Genomic DNA, 24,048 nt, shown 5'->3' with positions numbered 1-24,048 from the left:
AAGGAACTGCCTATTTTCAGAAATAAAAACTACTTCCACATTAATATTCTTCCTCTTCTTCCTTCTCTTGCCATGCTGTATGACACTGTATGCTGTCCTAGTGCTGCTCCTCACCACCCACAAACCTAGAGACTACATTCATTGGTTTCAGCCTCCCCCATGAATCTGAGTGAGTAATCAGGCCTTTCCAGCTACCCTTTCTGCATTATTTTTCATTGTAACTTTGGCTTGCTAGCGTAACAGTAAATCTTTAGCTCATTACTCTCAGTATGTCCTCACTGCTTGTAGGGTCAAGCAGTGAGACTCTCCAGCCCCACCAAACCAAAATGACTCTCAGTATGACAAATGTTCAAGGCATGAGCAACTCCACATCTTACCCACGTTGAGGTGGTGGCTGGCTCAGCTGGGATAACAATGAGACAGTGCTTATTCCTGGTTTTCTCATTTAGGAAAAAAAAAATAGATGGTTTGAACAAAGACCCTGCTTTATTGATCTGTGCACATCTTCATTGATAGTAATTAATTAAGAAATGTCAGATACTGATAATAATGTCTGTTCATTATTTTAGCAATTACAGGAGGACATTTCCCTCCCTGGATTTCAAGCACCAAAAATTACAGAAGAAGGAGCTTTTCAGGCACATTTTTTTAACTTCTAAATCTATTATTGGGAATGCTGTTCAAATAGAAACCTGCTTACATTCAAAGGGAACTGAAAACAGTTCAAAGATACAATTATTTGTTCAGATCCGCCCCAGTTCTCACAATGTCAAGACATTCCTCAGATGAGGGCATCTCAGCTCAGATTCATTTGTGCACTACACTTTCCCAAAGTGATCAAAAAAGCAAAATTTTCTCCCAGGTATACCTCTCTCCAAATCAAATGTCTATGGTGCCTTTGTTCAGTATCCCAGACACAAAGAAACAATCTTTGCCAACCACACCTATCTAAAGAAACTCAGAGAGCAATATGGGAAAAGTCTTTTTTCTAGTTGTGATGGCTGTTTACAAAGCTATGCAAGACGACCCGTTGGCTCCATGTGATACAGCCACTGCACAAATCCTTGATGATGTCTGCATGCCTATTTGCAGCATAATTTTATAGTTTTATCAAACTCTGTGCTGTGTGAATGCTAAACAACTGCCGTACTTAACAGAGTTTATAAATCTTCATAGGAAGAGAAAATACCTAACCAAGTTGCTAAACAGAAAGAACAGACATGAAGTTATCCAAGTACAAATACTGGTCATAGTACACACTGCACATATAGTTATTGCTAAATCTAATTCATGGCAGCAGGAAAGGAAAAATCCTTTTAAACAGGTGTTCAGAAAGGTGAGTATAATCTCCTTTACAGGATGCATGACTTTGCTCTTCAACATCTACTTCAAGTGAGAGCAACCACCCCCAGCAAAATACAGCTGTGCTTCAAGGTGGGAGAACTATGGCAAGAAACAACCTGTTTGTTAAACATTCCCACACAAATAAAAATAGCTTGTATAGGATCTTGATTTATCTTGTCCTTTATATTGTAATGTCTGACTCCTAAATCTCCTCCTCCCTTTGCAACAGGAAAGCTTTTCTAAGCAGAACCAGGCAAGAAAGAAAACTGTCTCTGCAGACATTCTTCTTCCTAGAATCTGGCAGACAGAGAAAGTACTTGATATGAAAAACCTAAAGAGTTCAAGGAAAGAGCAACCAAAACCAATTTCAGAAACCCATGCTAAATTTGCAATGCTCCTTATAGAGGCCAGTAAAGAAATACCTGCCTGCAGTCTCCTTCTTCATCAACAAAAGTCAAAGCAAGGTGCCCAAAGCCTTACATAAAGCTCCCTGTATTTTGTATTTGAATTCTGTCGTGGTGCAAAAATCTTGGATAAATATATGCTTAAGCAGAAAGTGATGGTTATACACCTCAGGTCTATGAACCTGCTTTAAGATAGCATAAAATTCATGAGAATAAAACCAACTCAGAATGTCCTTTCTAAAATGTTTATTTGAGGGTTTTGTTTGTCAGGGTTTTTTTTGTTGTTGTTGTTGTTGTTTTATTTTTGTTTTGCAAAACTTAAGTCTAGTACAATCTTCATGTCATAGATGTAATAGTACGTAAACTGTCTACTTGTCAACAAATTTGAGATAATCTTTTTATAAAAGAGCACAAACACAGTTAAGAAAATGTAACCTTTTCCATGCACTGCATTTCTGCATTTGTATATATTTAATATTAGAGAGGATTTAATGGCTAAGCATAGGTCAACAGCAGAGATAAAGCTATCCCACTTTCATGCAATTCTTTACTGAATAGTCTGTTGCACAACGATCTAAAGCTAACCCACAGCTGCAATTGCATTTGAAAGGAGCAGATCCACTATTTCTCAGGTGCAAGCTGTGAGTGGCAAGCTGTAGCATGCAAACGGGTACAAGATGAGCCCAGTCAAGACCTGAGAAATAAATGTTACTTACTGACTAAACAATATTTCAAATGCATTAGGTCCTCCCACATTTAATGGGTGCTAATGAAGAGCTGAAACACAACTGGATTTTAGCAGGTACGCGCAGAGGTCATACTTTTGGCAGTAGCATAAACTTAGATCCACTTAAATTTATAGTATAGAATCACAGAACTGTAGAATCACCAAGGTTTGAAAAGACTTCTAAGATCATCTCATCCAACTGTCCACCTACCAGCAATATTTCCCCTCTAAACCACGTCCCTTAGTACAACACACCTTGAACACCTCCCATTCCAGCATCTAACCACTCTTTCGAAGAAGTAATTTTTTCTAACATCCAACCTGAATCTCCCCTGGTGCAACTTGAGGCCATTCCCTCTAGTCCTGTCACTAGGTACATGGGAGAGGAGGCTAGCATGCACCTTACTACAACCTCCTTTCAGGCAGTTCTAGAGAGCAATAAGGCCTCCCTTGAGCCTCCTCTTCTCCAGACTAAACAATCCCAGTTCCCTCATCTGCTCCCAATAAAATTTGTGCTCCAAACCCCTCACCAGCTTCATTGCCCTTTTCTGGATACACTCCAGGGCCTCAGTCTCTTTCTTGTAGTGAGGGGACAAAAACTGAAAACAATATTCAAGGCATGGCCTCACCAAGTATAACTTGACTGCATAGCAAATTAGCAGCAAACATTCAGTCCAATAGAGAACAATTGTGTGTAAAATGAATGTTTTCAGATGATTTTGAAAATGTTACTTGGTTTTCACTCATCTTTAACTAGATGAGAGACAAATGTATCTGTTAGGGCTTCAATACCAGGCAGTCAACAATATAAAGTTCAATGTTATTTACAGTTGTTTTCTCTCCCCCTCAGTCCCAAGTGCATTCTGGTCTTCCTATTCATTAAATAACTGTGCCCAATTGTTTTCAGATTATTAAAATATGAAGGTAAATTCTGCAACTATTCCTCACACAAACATCTAGCAAAATCTTTAGAACAAATTGTGATTGCGGGATAATCTTCAGTACTGTTATTTATCACCACTGCATCAAATCACAAGTTTTCCTATCAGAGAAAACAGGTATCTGCTCATCTTTATCCTCTGGCTGTATCAGAGAATCACTGTATCATGGAACAGGTGCGGTTGGAAGTCACCTTTAGAGGTCATCTGGTCCAACCTCCACACTCAATTAAGGATCCCTAGAGCCACTTGTCCAGGGAAACAAACATATAAAACCAAGTTTCCCGATGTTTAGAGAGAATCTCCTGTGTTTTAGTTTGTGCACATTGCCAGTTCTGTTACTGGTAACTAATGAAAAACATCCTGGCTCCATACTCTGTGCAACCTCCCTTCGGGTATTTATAGAAATTAAGATTCCCTCCAAGTCTTTTCTTCTCCAATTTGAAGAATCGCAGCTCTCTCAACCTTTGCTCATATGAGAGATTTCCTCCACTCCCCAGACATCTCAGCCTTTGCTCCAATCCCTTAATCATCTCTGCGGTCCCTCTCTGGACTCTCTCTAGTAGAAAAACATCTCCTGTACACAGCACTTCAGGACTCCCAGGTTCTTTTTTGCTGAGTTACATTTGGGCTGAGTGTTACCATTCTTCTCCAGCTGCAAGAGTTCGCATGGTCACTCACTGAACTTCATGAAGTTCCTGTCAGCCCACTTCTCCAGTCTGTCAAAGTCTCTCTGGATATCAGCACAGCTGATATAAGTTGGTATATAAGCCACTTCTACCTTTGTCCCTTCTGCAAATTTGTTGAGAGTGCACTCTGCCTCATCATTAAATGGTGTTTCTGCCATAGCAATCTATCTCAGATGTTATATTCCTATGTAAGAGTTAAAAATAATCATCTTTTTTTTTCCCATGGGAAGCAGAGTCTCATATTATTCAAATATCCATGTCCTGTCCCAAAGCCAAGTTGTGAACTCTACTCAGGAAAAATTTCCTTAAGAAGGAATAAACTTATTTCTTCTTTTATCACCTAAGGTTTTTTCAAGGCATAAAATAAGAGTTATAAAATAGTTCTTCCTGCATCAGTGCCAGCAGTCTGGATGTGTTTTTGATGTGGATAGGAAACCTGTAATACTATCAAAGAGAGAATTATTACCCAGAAATATTCCACAGAGGATGGTAGTAAAAACAGCTTGGAAAACACTTTCCTGGATGTGAAAATCATCAGATTTCTTCATAGCACAGTCACTGAAATAAGCAAGAGAATGCTTTTTAGATTTTTTTTTTATCAAGTTTTATCCAGAAGCTTGTTGTAGAAAAGAATCTTGGATTAAGAATGATGGATTACTTCTGTTCAAATTGAACAGAAGTATAACAGTAGAAATCTATATTTATAATTGTTCTACATGACTAACAAAATATTTGAAAGTTAAAAAAAGTCACAGTAAACTCTGCCGGGTAGAATCACACAGAAAATCTTGAGAATTGACTTTTTTCATTTCAAAGCAGTTAACTTGACTGGGAGGATCGTGTGTTTCACAGTGAAAGAAAACCTGGTGTATTTAGGGGAAAAGACATCTGAGATTAAGGAATGAGAATAGAGAAAGTACAGGCATCTCTACTCTGGACATGAAATAAAGCAAAAACTTGCTGCAATAATGACCGAAAAGCAATCCTTTGAAAGGAATTATAAAAAAATTATCCAATCATATAAATTAATTAATATAGAACATGTACAGAAGAATGACATAGAGGTAAAGAGCAAAATAATGCCGGTGTGGTCCAAAGATACATACTCTAGTTAACTTCAAAGTTTGACAACAGTGTTGAAAATGAATGCCATACAAAACCAGATAATGAGAATGCACATTTAAATGGTCACAACTATTCTGTAAGATTTTTCTCAGTAACAGGTTAGGCAGTAAGATAATTCCCCTTCAATTGGTACTGAGTTTGTAAACACATCAGCAAGTATTTTATTGAGTCTTTCTGCATAACTGAAGATAGTAAATGAGGTATCCATATTTAGGAAATTGATGTGAGAAATTTGAGGTATCTTGGTCTAGCCAATAACACAGCAGTCAGCAGAACAGACTTAGAAGGAAGGAGTAATTAAAATTTGAGGTAGCTGAGAGGAAATGATACATAGCTAGTTCAGGGGACCTCTTGTCAGACTGATCTGTAAGTGGACATTCTTCAAAGGAAATGAAATATATCCTATTTATTTCGTTTTCATAAATATATTGATCTGTAAATATGTAAATATCAGTTAAGATGAAAAAAATAGAGATTGATAAAGGAACCATAGGAAAACATAACGTCTGTTAAAAGAATGAGCTGGTGAGCTGCAACCCTAGGAAAAAGCAGAGGCTTGTCCCTTTTGAGTGGCAGACTGAGGAAGGCATGATACAATGTGCAGGGCTGGGAGCCAGAGCTCAAGGAAGGAGACTCAGATATTACTGAAAGGACAGGAGAGGAAAGGCAAGTCTCAGAGGTGACGGGGCAATCTGCTGCAACTGAAAATTCATTAAGCTATCTGAAACTAAGCCCAGAAGGAAAGATCTTTCTGCAATGGCTGAGTGGGCAGGAGGAAGATATCAATTATATCCTTTTGCTACTCTGCCTTGCCTGTTACACTGCATATTCTCTGTTTTCAAAGTTAATTATTATTCTAGTTAAACCTGATTTTTTTTTAGTTTGAGGTTTTGTGGTCTTCCTGAGAGTGTTCACAGCAAGAAGGCCTTGCCCACCTTATCTTGAAGCTAAGGCTGCCTCATGCTTTGTCATGTTGAGAAAGAGGACAGAATAAACAGCAAATGAAAATGGATATGGCTGAAGTGAAGGGTGTTTGGGGAAAAAGAGTTAACATTTGGAGTTCAACAGGAGTCACTGTTTTCATTAGTGACTGTAATATGGTGCAATCCATGTTCATAAAATCCATCAATAGCATAACATCTAAAGTAACATCAAGACAGAATGTTGAAGAATTATACAAAGAGAAAAACATGATTAAAGGAGTAGGAAATATAACATAAATAGTGTAAAATAACCTGGCAATATCAGTAGAAAAACAACATAAAAATGGGAATTTTGCTTGTAGAATCAGAAGGCTAATGTGAGTGCTTTTTAACTCAAGAGTAACACTCACTCATATGATGTGACTGAAAGGATTCTAAAATGTTTTAGAGTTTTCTAGTAGAACAGTAGAATGGCTGATACTTGTTCCAGTGTACAAGGCATTGCTAAGCCAGTGCCTGCAATACCTAGAATTCACCTAATCTCTTGCACCAGTGAAATCTGAAATTAAACTAGTAGAGATGTGGAGAAAAGCTATAAGGCTGAACTTCTATAGTTTGTGAGAATAATGTAAGTAAACATGACAAACTGAAGCCTGAGAGTGCAATTTATTGCTTTCTGTAAATATGTCAGGCAAGTAAATGATAAGCATTAAAATAAAAATCTTATCTAAGAGATAAGTTCAAATCAAAAGTGAGTTATGACATTCCCGCTAACATGTTTATGGAAATAAGAATGTTCCTAACAGCCAAGAAAAAAATTGTATTTGTCTTCCAATAAATAGCCCCTACATCTTTTCCATTTGACTCTATGAGATAACATAGAATTATCCTACAGGTGCTAAATTATATCTACCTGAAAGCTTGAGGGTAGCAAAAAGGTGTTCTTATGTTTTTTGGATTTGGGTTTTTTTCTCAAAAATAACAGCAGTAGTGAAGAAAAATGTGAAATGAAGAGACTCTGTGTTAACAACAAAAATTATTATTTGGAAAAAGATGACAAAATTTCATGCCTCTCTTTTCTTGGTTGATTTCCTAGGTTCTCTTATTTCAATGAGAAAAACAACATTTCTTCCTTTCTGATCAAGCCAGTTATGAGTCAAGTCTAATAACAGTACAGTTAAAAATTCTGTTTTGCCACTTACTTCATTCTCATGTTCTTGACCACCATGGCATGTTCACGTCTTCCAAAGGCCAGGCACATGCTTCAACTCTATTTTGTCTAGCACAGTTAGCTAAGTACTTTGAAAATAAATGGCTATCAAATATTAATTCTGAACACTACATGCACGAGAAGCTGAGGAAGAGAATGAACCATATGAAACAGATGGCTGTCACTTTACTTAATCAATTTCTAGAAAATCCTGAAGTATTATAAAGATGGAGATGTAAGAGGAACTATTCATAACAGTCAGGACTGCTCTTTAACATCTACATAAGAGATTAATGACTATCTAGGGCATGTGTGCATTTCAGAACACTTTAAAATATATCTTGTAATTTCTATTTACAACATCATGGTCTAACAATATTTGACAAAAACAGTGTGCTATCATCTTTGGACTGTCAAATCTGAGTCTGCAGCATCATATAGTACTACAAGATTCACCTAAATTATAAATTGCACAACAAACCATGATGGATTCCCATATTTCCATTTTAATGGTACTACAAATGGTGATATTTACACAATTTTTGGCATTGCACCTCATTTTGGCACTTCAGAGACTGATAAATAACATTTGGTGTCCATTACCAAGAACACAGGTTGTTTACAATTTACTTATTCTTGACAGTTTAGATTTACATGAGCTGGATGGAGAATAAATCTATCTAAAATCTAATACTGTTCTCTTCAGTAGATCCATCTTCAGTGTTGTATTTGAATCAAAAATAAATAAATATTTTTATTTACAAAGGGAGAAAAAGTAGATGAAATATTTTGGTACCAATCCTGCTGTTTGCTGCACTAGAAACAGAACTGAATCTTTCATGAAGATATTAATATGCAAAGTAAAAGAGAAAAACAGTTTTTTATTGTTAATATGAACTTCTGAATGTTTATTTCAACTACACCATAGAGATCAAGGATCTGAGAGGGTTATGGGGACACAGAATAAAAGGCCAACACTTGTAAACTCTGTGAGCACTACTATTGCTTTTGATCTAAGTTTTCAAAACAGTATTTTTACAGAATTAGTATGTTAATGATGTAAATTGGAATACAATTGGGTAAAGAACCGATCAAAAATATTTTCTTTTTGACTTTACCAATGAATAAATATGTAAGATTAAACCATTTTTTATTATATTTTTCTTCTTCTCTAGCATTTGCTTTTCAACATTTTATAGAAGATTCTTCATTTTTGAGAAGTTGAGCATATATCAGCATGTCTTTTCATTAATCTGGTCCTACTGTTAACTCCTAGAACTTCAGCAAATGTTAAATATTGAATAATAACTACGGATTCAGCGTATATAAAGAATACCCTATGTTACATCATCTTTCAAGTATATGTTTTGTGAATAAACATTTTCTCAAAGGTCCCAGGTCAATCTTAGTGATAAGTTGAGACTATGTTCATGCAGTGAAATCAGGGGTTACCCATTTGGACACATGGCTTCAGTTGACAGCTACTGTCAACTGTACTGTACAATGCTACGACTTCTGTATTAGCACAGATCCCTGTACCTTGGAGGAGCTTCCTGAAAAGAATTACTATATGCCTTTTTTTTTTATTCTATTTTATTCCTCCCTATTCATCTCCTTTTAGCTATTGTCAAAGAAAGACATTGATCTTCGCTCTCATTTATCAGAGCTGCTCTTCTGATCTTTTCTTACAAGTCAAATGAAGTATCAGATATTTTTACATACAAAAAAGGGAGGACTCATTGGCACAGACTCTTCCAAGGGTGATCCCTGTCAAACAGAAAATTGAAATGACCACAATCACCTATGCAATCCCAAGAGCTACTTTAATGTCCCTTCTGCTTTGGATTCACTAATTTGCATACTAATAGCAAATCAATGAAATCATTCTTCTTAATTTGAGAAGCAGTTGTCAGGAGCCTCTAGTGAGAGAGGAAAATTCTGTTTAAAATATCTTTCTTGTGTAAATTTGAAAAGAATTAACTGCTCTTAGAAGTAACTTTAAAAATATTCAGATACTAAAGTGTACCAAGCAGCTGAGCACCATGCTGAAGATGATTATTTGCATAACAGAAAAACAAGTGTAAGCCTCTATGTTTTTTCTTCTAACCACTTTCATCAATACAAAGATTCAGTAGTTTAACATCTTTATCAGCCTGGATAGTGGGACAGAGTGCAACCTAATTGGGTTTGCAGGTGACACAAAACTGAAGGAAGGGATGCCATCCAGAGGAACCTGGACAAACATGAGAAGTGGGCCTGTACTCTGATGTGAGTATACACTGGGAGAACAACCCAGAAAGAGAAGGACTCAGGGGATCTGGGGGTGAAAGCTAGACAAGAACCAGCAGTGTGCTCTTGCAGCCCAGGAGATCAACTGTATCCTGGATCACATCAAAAGAGGTGTGGCCAGCAAGGAGAGAGAGGTGTAAGACAGTGTAAAACACTTAAGACATTCATAATGGTCAATGGTAATAACTCACAGCAGACTTACATGTTGAAAGCACTGTACAGACATTCATTAATCTCCATAATATCCAGCAGGCAAGAGAGCAAATACAGTTACTGCCAGTTGACAGAGAACATGACAAAATAGTCACAGTTTGCTAAAGACTGTTCAATGAGCAGAGTAGGAATAGACTAATGGCTAGAAGATCCACTGCCCTATGGAGGTCCACACTAAGCCCAAAAAGTAGACAATTAGCAATCAGGTTGTCATAGCACTTACAATGTAGGATCCCAACTACATATACTATCTCTTACGTAGGTTCCATAACATCCTCTGTAAGGTCTTACTAAATGGACTTTGCCTAGCAAAGTGCTTGTGTCTGTAAACTTGTCTGAAATCCTTTCAAGGACACACAGCCTGAAGGCTGTCTTCAGCCAGTTGGGCACGTAAGATAACCATGTGCTTTCTCAGTAGGGTCGATCAATCCTAAGCAAATGTGCCATCCAATTTTCAGTTGCCCGCTCAAACCATGGTATGTTACCAAAGCTGAGACAACTGGATCAGTGGGCTGCCAAAGAGCTTGCCAGTAGTTGGGCAGATGAACTCGGTTGCCTGTCATCAGCTATTTGGCTCAGTTTATATTACTTTCCCTCCCCTAGCTACTGTTGAGTTGAGACTTGAGATAATGCTGCATTATGCCATCATCATTGCCAATGCCTGACTTTGGAGATTTCACCTCACTGAACAGGATGTAGGATAAACTTTCTGTAAAAAATAAAAAACAGTTTCTCCTCTGTAAGGTACGGCAGAGGAAAGAAATACCATATTTTGTGAAACTAGGGAAAATTTCTAGCTCTCTCCAGCTCATTGGTGTAGGAAAGAACCAACAATGCAAACTAACAGGCTTCTTTCACAGTCCAGCTCAGATGTTTATGACTCTTCCAAGCCTGGCTGCCATGCTGATAGTAAAGAAGAACAATATAATAAAAGAAAGCAACTATGAAAAAAAAATATAGAATTACCTATTAATTTTGTAATCCCATAAATGCTGTAAAACTCTTCTGTCACTACAAACAGATAGAATTTGGTTCTGGTTTTTTTTCGTTTTTTTTTTTAATGATTGTTTTTAAAGCATCACTTGCATTCAGTATAGCTTTCCCAAAAACTTGTTTTATCTAAATCCATTGTTATGGATGAAGTGCTGTCCCATGTGCCTTCACATAAATGCATATAAAATTTGAAGTATCAATACAGTGCATTTGGCTTTATTGCTTCTGCTTTGCTCAGTTATCCAGCTACTTTGAAATGCTGGACCTTGGCAGGTTTGCCACAATTGTTTTTCATTTAGGTTTGCAATAGTACTTTAAAATTCTCTGCTTTCAACATATTCATATTTATGGCATTTTCAAAATGCTGTCTAAAAATTGGAAGTTATTACCCAGAATAGATAGAATTTATTTCACACGAAACAGTAATGTTTACAGTTCTGTAAACATCTGATTTTTTCTGTCTTTTTAATGATCTAAACAATAACCTTCCTATTCTCAGGAGATAAACTACATATTTACAGTGTATTATTATGTTCTAGGAAACATTTTTTAGATGAGAGATTAGAAATCGTTATACTTGTGCTTCAAAATATTATGTTAATCTATCTTTTCTTTATATACTAGTAGGGGGTATTATCACTGCAGACTGATTGATTTTTGCAATATCTAACAACATGTCTTATGCAGAGAGTACAACATAACCAGATCCTGAAACCTGGTGAAGTTCCATTATGAAAATTTTGGTGACTGGTCACGTTAGGGTCAATAGCTCCTAACCATTACAACTATTGCTTTCCAGTTTTGTTCTACCAAAAAACCTTAACTGAAAAGTAATAAACCATATAGATATAGATAATATTGATGAAAGAGAGAAAGATTGAGATAAAATTATGGTCATACAAAACCCTAAGCGTGTGCTCATTTGAAACTCACTGAAGATATTTATATATTATTATTATTTAACCAATATTAGAATCCTTCCCATTTGCATGTATTACTTCACTCTACAATTTAGAGTCAGATGATTCATTGGTCTGGTGGTCTGAGTGTGAAGCAGGATATAGGGAAAGCAGGTTGATATCAAGGAGAGATAGTAATGTGGAAGCCTTGGGAAACAGCAATATGCTTTTTAATACTCCTTCCTCAGGGCTAGAAGGTAAATGGAATGCACAGGAGACACAGTTCTCACTGCTCATGCATATGGGTATGCTCAGGAAGTTCAGCAGCTTGCTGTCAGCATACAGGGTTTTGCACAGGATATGACAGTGGTTTGGCCATCATTTTACACTGAGGTGTGGGCTGTGTGAGAGGGTAGCCCCCAGGGCAGGAGAGCTGCCCTTGTGAGTAGGGGTACCACGCAGCAGGCAAGAACACAGCAGAAGGGGGCAGATATGAGAGTCTCTGATATCCAAGTGTTTCCTCTTGTGATAATACCTCAAATCACACCTTATGTTTCCAACAATTTCTCTTTGCATCAAGTATTTGGTCTAACGTGAAATATCATTGTGACCAGTTCTGGGGCTTGGAGCTCTCCTCATGTTCTCTCTGCTTGCAGCGGCAGGGCTGCCCACTTCAGGGCATGGTGGCTGCAGCCTTCCCATTCACTGTGTGCATGAACAGGCAGATGTCCAACATCTGTAGGCAGCCAGCACAGAGGATGCTGACAGGAGGATAGGAGCATTCTGCTTTCTGCTGTCCTGTGGATCAAGTATCTGCAGAGAATAGTGGGAATGGAATGCAATCCAGATACAAAAAGTAGACAGCAATATCCAGGACATGTTATCTGCCATTTCAGAGGCTGGAAAGGGTGAACAAGGAATATGTATCCCTACACATCTAGTCATTAAGGATGAGCTTGTCAAAAGTGGTTACAATCAGCATAAACATATTTTCCTTTTCAATTTCTTACATTGGTGTCTGTTCTTTATACAGTAAGTAGCATCATCTTCTATGATTTGTGGAAATTAGCTGCAAAAATAAATCTGCCTGCGGGAGAAAGTCTTCCCCATTAATGTGCTTTTCTTTGACTACTAGCAACTAAAGATCACTAAAACTATCAGAAATAAAAACTTGCCAGAATAATCACAGAAAACCATATGGAACATGTGGTGCTGTACTTTGGACAGACACCCAGGACAAACCTTGTTCTCTCCTTCATTGCCATTCATTGAATGTAATTTAGAAAGTCAGTGGAAATGAGCTTTTCTCTCTTCCAGAGTAATTTCCTTCCTAGCTGAGTTCTCTGCTTTTTTATCAAATAGGATAGCTGCTGAAGCAACCAGATAACTTCCTTCTTGTTGCCTGTCAGAACATGGTGAGTATTCCCACTGGCCCTACCAAACAATTTAAAATTGAAAAGTTCTCCCTTGTTTACCCATAATTTACATTGTGCTGTGTGTGACAGAGGTAGCAAATTCCAGAGGGCAATGCCTTCTCTCCTTTCAATTTGGATAAATACTCACAGATCTTCTGAGTCTCTAGGATTTTACCCTTTACACTGAATAACCCATGGAGTTTGGGGAAGAGGGGAGAAGAAAAAAGAATCTAGACAAATTTTACTGTTTCTGTGACTCTTAACAACATTGTCTCTTGCATAATATTTTTTATTTTCAGTGACACCATATAGAACAGTCAGACTTTGGATGAGCCACCCTCTGACCAGCTCCAGCAAAGTCCTGTTACAGTGAAGCAAGTACAGTAAGGCAGTCTGCACATGTACTAGAACAAATAATTAAACAGTATCTGCTTACTGTCTCCCTCTTATGCTTTGCAAAATAAACAACAAAAGATTTAACACATTTTATCTGTTTTTGATTCCCTGTTCCTTCCCTTCATAATTGCATTATGAGTGATACCATAGTGAAAACTATGGAGACAGAAGAGGAAAAACAATTAACAGAAGCACAGCTTCTCTACTGCTGTTCCATCCAGATGATTCATAGAAGAGATGTATAGAAGAAATGTAGGAAACACTTTTCTTACACAGAAGAGTATATTCTGTCTTTTCCCCTTTCCCTCTGTGCTTATACATCCACCAAACCCTGCCCATCAGTTCCCAGTAAAATAGGTTCATCTCATGAAAACCCATCCACTTGGAGGCAGCTCTAAGGCTCAGCCTCCACAGAGATGTTTAACAGCCACACACAGGAATATAAGGGAAGCTGCCGTGAGTCTTTCACAGATGGCTTTTTATCAGAGAAGTATGGGTCTCAGGGGCTCTGCAGGGGTCAGTAATTGGTCCTGCACAGTCTGGTATTTTCATCATAGATCTGCGGCTATCCAGAAAACCATTGCTTATACAATGTATAGCTGATGCACAGCTCTAAGGGCATAATCTTCAACTATGAAGAAGTCTCCCAAATGATCTGAATCATTTTACGAGACCTAGTCTCAAAATTAATTATTTTTTAATATATGAAAAATTAGAGATCCTGTATGTAATGTGTCTTTGTTTGATTTTAAATTTCATGGCACAAATCAGCAACCTTCTGCACTGATTTATTTTTTTTTTCTTTCAACTAGAAATTCATTATGAACTTGGTCCATTTTCTCCAAATATTTTAGCCAAATAAATGTGTGTGAAGGAACAGCACTGTTACCATTCCTCTTCATCCACTAGCTTAGTCACTTACTCACTGCATGATAAACCAGAGATCACGCCTTTCTGGCTGAAGGGATCAGAACTCACATCTGCCACACACCAATAAGGTACTATCAGTCTGTTATAGCTGCTGTGCTAAGCTTAAGCTATTTAAAATTCATTGAACCATCATGTGAAGGAGTGAATTATTTCACTACCTTGCTGGATCTGTTGGGCGCTCTCATACGCTGTGGACATTTTCATTCCAGTCTCTGCTCCAGCGGGCCTTTTAATATTAATATGAAACAGTATACAACCAGCAGGAGCAACATAAGAGTCCTGATATTTTTACCAGCACGGTATGTAAACAGGGAAGCTTCCCGAGATATTTGCTCATATCTATCCAAGGAGAACACAAAAATTAACATGAGACTTTAACCTTCCTGAGGACTTCACTAACCCCTACAGACTAGATAAAAGGGGATCAATGACTAAATCATCATCAATTGTAGCTCTTCATTATCATTGCTTACCCTGAAATGTCTGAAAAATCAAATAATCTGTTCATTTTTGACGTATTGCTTCAGTAAACATACATTTTTCACTTCTTTTCTGGTTTGACATGGAAAACAAACCAAAAAATATATATTTTTTTCCTACTGAATGAATTTTTTCCAGCTAGTGAACAGAGAATAATTACTCTGAGTCTTTAACTGCATCCATTTTAGGGGTAAAGGATCTTAGCACTGTATTCACTTGTCCCCTAAAAACTTTATCAAGCTTTTAATGTGGATTTGCTGATGTCTGAATAACTGCATTGGTGGTGACTGAAAGCTTATTATGTGCTTTTAATTACTGTGAGGGCGATCAATCCCTGTTCCCTGCAGCTATTACTGTGCAAAGTTCTATTTAGTGCCTATTTTCCTCATTTTCTTTTTTCGGGGCAAAGGAAAATTGACTGGATTGAGTTTTTTTTCCTACTGATGCAAAATGATACTCAAAACATATATTTCATTTTAGAGCTTAATTCCAGTTCTCTTGCAGATGCAAGAAGAATATCTAAGAGCTCTACATTTTCTAATATATTAGATGGAATAACATTTGCAATAGCTCTGTATTTGTTGAAAGCTTTGTTTTACATAAGCAAGTTTGTTGGCTGGATGGTTTGTTGAATAGTTCATTTCTGGAACTAGATGGTGTAGATCCATAAAAAGAAGTTACCCAGTGTGGTCTCTTTTGCAGGCCAGGACATGGAGAGAAGAAATGTTTTCCAAAGTTAAATTCTGAAGAGTTTGTGCCTTGCAGCTGAGGAAGTCAACAGAATATGGAAAGGCTGGAAGTACACATAAATCTACAAAGTAAAGTGATGGCTGCTTTAGAATTAGACAGCAGATATGTATTGCAAAATAAAAACAGTATCTAATTTTTATTCACTCCTTGTTTTATATCATTCTGCTATGAATGAGGCTGAAAGAACCTCAAGGTAACCCAGCACCTCCTCAGCATGAATTCTACTGAATACAGAATGACCAGTTTTGCTTAAATTCCAAACTCCCACAATCCTTGAAGGGTCATTATGAATCATATAATTCTTTCCAATATACTCTCAGGGTCTGGGAATAATATATCCAAATCTGTCTAAGCTGATTTCTACTAAGCATTTGACAAGTTCATTTTTCTTAAGATCATATAATATTTGGACCTACCTATGAATTAATTTAATTCCAGCTAGATTTACTGTTCCCAGTGCAATTAATGAGGGAGAATTACAGTTAAAAAGAAACTCTTTTTGCCTGGGTACTTTGTCTTGACCATTTTAAAGAGGATCCAGATGATTTGCTTACACCTTTAAATAACTAATACTATTTGAGCTGAGTTCCACATTGTGTTTGAATGAACTAAGCCCTTCTCTAATAAGTATTAAGATTTGGATGTCACTACTACTACCCTTCATGCTTCATGATCTGGCCATTTTTATTTTTTCTGTATGACAATGAGAATATTTAACTACTATTAGGCATGAATATATCTAAGTTGTTGATATCATCCAGAAAACATTACATGGAGAAAAATATTTCAAATAATTTTGAATACCATAACATACTTTTTATATCCAGTGGATTTCTCCTATGTTAATAAATGAGTAAATAATAAAATGAACTCCAGGATGTTGAATTTTTCTTCACTAGAAAAACTTCATTGCCAATTCTATGTGGTATAATTAAGCCAATTCACTATAAAGTAAATAAAATTAATCATAAGATAAAAATAGATCAAAGACCATTCTGTATTAGAAGTTTCAGTGACATATAATCAGCTTCTTAGCTACTTAGAATCATGGAATTGGTAAGGTTGGAAAAGACTTCCAAGGTCACCTAGACCTACCGTCCATCCATCACCAGTATTTCCCACTAATCCATGACCCATCACAACATATAAACATTTCTTGAACACCTTCAGGGATGGTGACTTCACCATCTCCCTGTTCACCTTCTCCAGTACTTGACCAGTGTTTCAGAAAATAAGTTTTTTCTACTTATTGCAGGGAACAGGGACTGATTCTACTGCTGCAGGGAACAGGGATTGATTGCCCTCACAGTAATTAAAACCTGAATCTCCCCTGGTGCAAGCTAAGGCCATTCCCTCCTGCCCTCTCACTAGTTTTGTGGGAAAAAGGCAAACCCCACCTCTCCACAACCTCCTTTCAGGGAGTTGTAGAAAGCAATGAGATCTCCCCAGAGCTCCCCCTTCTGCAGAAGAATTAAACAATCTCAATTCCATCAGTCGCTCTTCATAAGACTTGTGTTCTAGTCCCTTCACCTGCTTCACTGTCCTTCTCTGGACATGCTCAGGGCCTTGATGTAAGGCTCCAGGACTTCCTTCTTTCAATAGTGTGTACTTTGACAAACAAGGCACTGCAAAGACCTTTTAAAAGTATTGCAGAGTTCTGAAGTATTAAGGAAGTCAGTTCTGGCATGAACCACAGTCACTAAGATGCATTCCTTGTCCATACTATTTTCCCTCTTCAGGGACTGACTACTCAAAAGCCCTTCCACAGCAAAAGTTGCCATTGCTCAGGTTCATTTCTTTTTTGCAGCATAACAGAAAAAGTGATAAAGAATTGAGATAAATGTGCAGAAAACTATTCTGCAGTTGCTGATCTTTCTGCACTAATGGACAATTTCTTTGAGGAAATTATATATACTACGCTGGCATATAGTTTTTCATTTGTATTTTTACCATCTTCAGTTCTTCCTGTTTCATCTCAGTGATTCTTCATTCTCAACTGTTCCAATTGAGAATATCTGAGAGCAAGAGAGAAGAGGAAAGACAGCTGAAAAAGAAGTTGGCCTGCAAAAAAGTGCAGAAACATGATCTGAAAATATGATTCAAACTGTCATAATGATTAATATTTTTGAGCTTTCTCTCATCTTGTACTCATCAAGACTCCTCTTGCCTGTGGTCTTGGAATCAGCAGCATCCCTTCTCTTGAATCTGCCTCTAAGTCTTTCACCCTTTTGCTTCATCCTTACGAAGTTTTGCCTTGCTCTTTTTCACTCATACTCTCTACTTTTCCCTTTCCATCAGCCACAGGCCATCTTAGTGCCTACATTCTTCAGCAACATTGACTTGAAAGAAAAAGGTAACATGGGTAGCCACCTGCCATCACCAAAAGCTCCGTTCAACTTGGTGATTATTTCCCACCCTACACACACACAAAAAAAAAAATACACTACCGTCCTCAAATCCCATCCCTGCAGAAAACCAATCCTTCAGCTTTTCTTAGTGTTTTTAGAAAAAAATAGAAAAGAAGATACAATGTTCTTAAAATTCAATTTCCTCATTTTTTTATCCAATTACTCTACTTCTTCTTTGGTAAATGAGGAAAATAGAGATAGATTTGTTATCTGCAGGTGATTTGCAGAACTCATCTACAGATACAACCTCAGTCAAGGTTCAGGAAAACAAAAATCAAAATTCAGGCCTTCTCTGAGAACGATACAAGAACGCAGAATGCTTGACCAAAGGAATTTTTCCTAAATCAGATTTTTAAATGTTGGTTGGTTTAAATGTTTATATGAATCATATATCACATCTTGGACATTGAGAAATCACATAACATTACTGCATTTCAAATAGAGTGGAGAAATGCCATTTTAAGGATTTACTTTAATTTACCATGGTTCATTATCCTAGTTTTATTCAATATTCAAAGCATGAAACTCATCTATTTGCCCATTTTTCCTCACTCCTTAGGTCCATCAGCTGTTGTACCCTAATGTAAATTCTGATCAAATATGTTACAGCAAAGTTAAAAGTTTAGTTATCCAAACTTTAACTGTTTGTATAATTAGCAGGTTAGGAATTCACATCCTAAAATAATTCAGTGCATAGCTAGATAGAAAGATTCTTTAGAGTTCAGTATTACTTGCAGTTACTACAGTATTTAAAACATACTAGAGTTAAAAAAAATGGAACAAAACAAAGAAAGGAGAGAAAAGTTGACAAGAGAAGACTCTCCTCACTGCTCTGGCCTTCATACAATTCTTGCTTTGTCTCTGAAGGATTTTGTTTACGATTAATCTTAAATCTAGCAACCACTAAGCTTATTTAGCTGAATCAGCTATGGCACCAATTCATTACAACAACATATCTAACAGACAGTTATACAGCTTATATAGTTTTTATATAATGTAAAATTTATATACATATATAGACATACTTGGTGTATTTGCTTGATTACTAAGGTAGCTGAAAACCAAGATTTTACTGGAAAGGATCATCTAAAGATGTTCTTTCTGATATAAAATTGCATGGGTTTCCGAGAAGCTATCTCACTGCTCGAATGGGGCAGCTGCAATGAAAGCTATATATTGAAATCTGAGTGCTCAGCACTGAGATAGTTGTATTATTCCAGCTGAAAAAAAAAATGCTACCATTACTACTGAATAAGGTTGTAACTGCATACTTAATAGTAGAAGAAGGTAGGAAGTGATTTTTTTTGTTTGTTTTTGCTTTTGCTTTGCTTTGCTGAAGTCCAACCAAAAGAAGCTTCTTGGATCTCCTTGAGTTAAAGAACTTTCCCTGACACTGTAACAACAGATAAACATATCTGGACCAATCTCTACTGCTTTTCCTGTGTTTCTGGAACAGCTTTTTTAACTTCTGAAATCATGACACGGGTTCATGCAACAGATCCACCTTATCTACTCTTCTGTAAGTGAATTAGTGCATTAAATCCTCAGTTCTGGTATTAAGTCTCAGGTAGTATGTTCTGACCAGGCAGAAACCAGTAGAAGATGACCCTTTTGCCTACAGTATCTCTTCTGTCTTAAATTTTACTCAGAAATAAATATTAGAGTTAGGATTCCATATGAATATTTCATGGCTCTATTTTCAGCATGTTGCTCTGGATGAGGGGAAGCATAGTCACTAGTATCCAACCACTCTAAATAACGTTCTAAATTCTGAATCAGTTGGTGGAAGAATAATGGAGCTGCAGAAAATCCAGTTTGCCTTGAAAGGGGTACTTATTCTCCAACAAGTTCTAAGAATGCCTGTGGAATATCAAGGTTATCTCAAAAGCAGAAGTTGTTAATGGTTTGCTCCATAAAAGTTATAGTATCTCTAGCAAAACAAGCAAACAAACACACACCTGAAGGTGCCTATATTTCCTTTAGTAAGGTTTTCATCTCTTTAAGCAGGCATCCCATATCTCTTCACCCACAGTATGCAGCTGCATGCATTTCATTTCTAAATGCAGGCTGATGTTTTGATTGTATTTTCCACCCTATGTTTCTCGACTAACATACTTGAGACATATTTTTACAGTTATTGTATCTCCAGGTAACAAAATTTGCTCTGATATCTGAAGACTTTTACAGCTTAGAGAGTAGGAAATTATTGCACTTCAAATTTTCTGGCTAAACTACAAGTCATGAACACTAAATGTAATAATCCTTTACATCTGTAAAAGTATTTAGCACCCAGAATAAAGAGCTGAAAACTAGTTTCATTACAGTGGTATTCAGTTTTCTCTCCCATTTATGTAGCTAAAATTCACCCACTTGGTTTTCTGTTCATACAAATCATAATCCTGATATTCTACTAAAGTTACTCATCACTTCAGTATAAGGGAGACATGCAGGGACATAACAACTAAAGAAGAACACCTTTATAGTGAATAAATAAATTGATAAATAGGCCAAATGTTCTTCAGAAGAACTATTTGTTATACAAGAAGCTTTTGAGCTTCATGTTTGTCATGACAAAACAATAGAGAATTGCAAATAAAAATGAGGCTGCTACACATAGTCCTATGAGAGTAGGGTTAAAACATTTTGTTAGGTACAAGCTCACTCAGGAACAGTTTCTACTGCACTGTAGCCCTGAAATTGTCCACACCCTTATGAGACTGTGTTGTTGTTGACTTGTAAAAGTGAACTGATCCCTGCCATATTTCCACATCCATTATCTTCTCATCAACATATGTTTTAATAGACCCTCAAATTTTTAACCACATCAGTTTATGCTATATAGTAAGATTTTTGGGTGACTATTCTACACCAAAAAAATAAGTTTAAGCAAGAGAGATAGTTAACACATTAAGGAGCTTTGAAGCTACATTTCCTTAGTATTGATAAATCCAATCTAGTCTCTAATGCTTATGTGAGAAATGCTTGGAAATAAAAAGGGTTTTTTTGACTGAATTGAGCATGTCATCCAATACGAAACAGTGAATTACTATATTTCTATGATTTCTGCAAAGAATTTCATTTCAATTAGAACTGAAGTTTTTGCTTTCTTTTCTCCTTTTCAAATCAAATGATTACTTAGATAAGTATTATTGAATGGCAATATAACAGAATTTAAAAAATATTATACAGGATTTAGAATCAATGGTGAGGCCAAGAATAAGTGAACAATACTACAATACAAGAGCATTTAGAAGAACACAGTCTGTTAGGATCTGAAGAAGCTGAACATGGCGTAGGACTGAGGTGATGTACTGTAGGGCTGTATGAATTCCTCACAGTTTGAACAAGGCCAGATACAACATGAGATCTGAAGAAAGAGCAGTTACCAGAAGCAGTACAGAGGAGAGAAAGAACTAGGATCAACAACTTGTGTTTTGAATGAGTCAGTGAATTATTACAGACTTTAATATAGGTTGTATTAGCATAACCTGGTCATTCATTTTAATACTTTTAAAACGTGTGGCGACATATCTTAATACAACACTAGCTATAACAAATGCCTACTTTCCTCACATTATACATTACTGCTTATTTCTTTAACATAAAATACAAGTTCTTTAATTCTTTAAAAAAAATACCATAGAAGTAATTCATTTTATCAGCCATAATGAATTATATGAACCACTTCTGAAGCAGCACTGTTTAATTGGGGACTGCATAAGCCATACCTATCAATACTCGTATTACTGCCAAGTGAAAGTTCTAGAGACAATACTTCTACTGAAATATTGATATGAGACAGATGATCACACTGATGACAGGTGCTAGAAAACCATTCTCATTTCATCTTCACTCTCTGAATACAATTCCTCTTCCTAAGCTTTTTCTGATTGCCTTCCAATCTTCAGCTTTATTTGACAATTGATCAGAATGACTACATATACCAATACACGTTTAAAACCCAGTGAAGCCATGGTACCCCCACTTTAACTGAAGTGACCATTGGATCAGGCGTAACGTGGGTGAACATAAAAACACCAGCAGATCCTTTACTTAAATGAAAACTCCTACCTCATGATCTACAAACAGAACTGAAGAATAGTAATTAAAGCATAGCACCCTGCAGAAGAGATCATGTGCTCACTCGTATTTATTGTTGACAGTGAGGATACAGCTAATTCCTCAAGAACACTATGGAGCATGCATCCTCACAACCCCCTTAGCTGACAATCTCTTCTACATATTCCAAAGGTTCTTCAGTGTTCCTACACCAAAGTAGTGTTAGAAAATTAGAGAAGTTGCTAATACTGCTGAAAAGGTTCTAGAGCTGACCGGTGGACTGCAGCACCAGTATGTAAGCAGGCCATCCTGCCACAGGCTGACAGCCATGGGAACTACATCTAATAAGCCATAAATGTCTCTATTCTTTCATGTTTTCAAGTTGTTCCTTACTCACATGAATGTGACAGGCTTTCGCATCTGCAAGTGCACATTGCTCTCTGTCAAATATGAAACTGGTCAGACCTGATGCCCTGGAACAATGGGCAGTCTGAACAAATAAATACAAAGTAAGTGCCTGCCCAGAAATCACCCAGAAAGCTGATGACAGGACTCAGGCTGCCCCAACCCCACACCACTGCCCGACCCACTATACTACTTCGCCTCCTGATATCAGTGCTCTCAACGTGTCATCCATTTAAAAAGGAAATGCTATGCATGTACCAAATTTCCAAAGTGCGTGCATACAATCTCTAGTGTCTTTACATACACTTCCCTCTAGCGTTAAAAGGGAGCAACTGCACATACTTCCTGGAGCAATTAGCTTGCCTTCATTTATATGCTCAATGTGAACTCCAAATTTCTCCCTAGAGTGAAATAACATCAAAATAAATAACACCTCAAGCATCTCAGGGGAAAAAAGAAAAAAAGACACTATCCTTCACTGTCTTTCCTGAGCTATTTCAAGAAGTTGTGGGAAGCAATACAAAGTCGAGGTAAAAGATACAGAAATATAATACATTCATTAAATTCTGTCAGGAATTTGTGTTGTGTATTAATATTGAACCTGACTTTGAATCATCAGCTAAGGCAGCACTACTGATATGAGGAGCATTCCTAAAGTAGAATATGTTCATGCTGAAGATAAGTGAGGATGTGCTGACAAGTAATGCCTTCAGCAGAATAACCTTGGAAGCCAAATTTAGAGGACAGCCTTTGCAAGTCACTTATTCTAGTGACGGTCAAAGAGGACACTGAATTTGATAAGCCATATGTTGGCTTCAAATTTGAGACATCATAAGATAGTCATGCTAACCTATAAATTGAAAAATAATTGCTAACCAAAGACTGAACTCAGAATGAGATCTGAATATTATGAATAGAACACTTGAGCTAAAAGAGCCTCTCTGAGCACAGTCAAATTTCCAGATGGGTTAGCAAAATTCATCTAACATTCTAAATTTTCTCAATATAAAAAAAATCTTGTTTAAATCATTATGTGACCAGACTGATCATTTCCCTGTAGTAATTTTTACTTGGAAAACATTTCTGTTAAATAACATGACAGAAGTATCAACTCAGACACTCAAAACTATTCTTAGGCAGTTTTCTTATATATTAATAATAATAAAAAAATATCCCTAGTTAAACTCCTAAAGTGTCAGTGGACATATTACAAGAAACATGAAGGCTTCTGCCATTCCCCATGTTAAGGGAAATGTGAAGTTTCCAGTGTTCTGTTCTTCTTATTCAGAGTTTCCATTCCTATTTGGATTTCCTGTTATCTTCAATCCCTGCAGACAAATATGCTGATGCAAATTAATGCAAAACATTGCTATTCTGATTAGCTACCGCTTGCTCCATCTGCCTCATATAGCTATAAACATCCAAAGAGAAAAAACATTCTCTTTTTATGA

Source organism: Cyrtonyx montezumae, unplaced genomic scaffold (genome assembly GCF_038088225.1).
Source record: "Cyrtonyx montezumae isolate F1298 unplaced genomic scaffold, pur_monq_1.0 scaffold_3, whole genome shotgun sequence".
Lineage (NCBI taxonomy): Eukaryota > Metazoa > Chordata > Aves > Galliformes > Odontophoridae > Cyrtonyx > Cyrtonyx montezumae.
The sequence above is the reverse complement of the archived record's forward strand: the minus strand, read 5'-3'. Positions refer to the sequence as shown.